Source organism: Muscardinus avellanarius (genome assembly GCF_963383645.1).
Source record: "Muscardinus avellanarius genome assembly, chromosome: 16".
In the NCBI taxonomy this organism is placed as follows: domain Eukaryota; kingdom Metazoa; phylum Chordata; class Mammalia; order Rodentia; family Gliridae; genus Muscardinus; species Muscardinus avellanarius.
Genome location: NC_137802.1, coordinates 45,190,011 through 45,190,268, shown reverse-complemented (window position 1 = coordinate 45,190,268; position 258 = coordinate 45,190,011).

The following is a 258-nucleotide window of genomic DNA, read 5'->3' as shown; positions in this document are numbered from 1 at the left end:
AGCCCTTCTACCTTTGGGCTACGCTCCCAGACCTATTTTTTACTTTTTTTTTTTTTAATTTGGAAACAGGGTCTCTTAAGCCAGAGCGGCTGGCTGGCTTCGAACCTGCGCGATCCTCCTGTCTCTGCCTCCCAAGCGCGGGGATTACAAGCGTGTGCCACTATGCCCGGCAACCCGGCCTCCTTTTTTAAAAAAAAAATTTTTTTTAAGCTGGGCGTGGTGGCTCACGCTTGTAATCCCCGCACTTGGGAGGCGGAG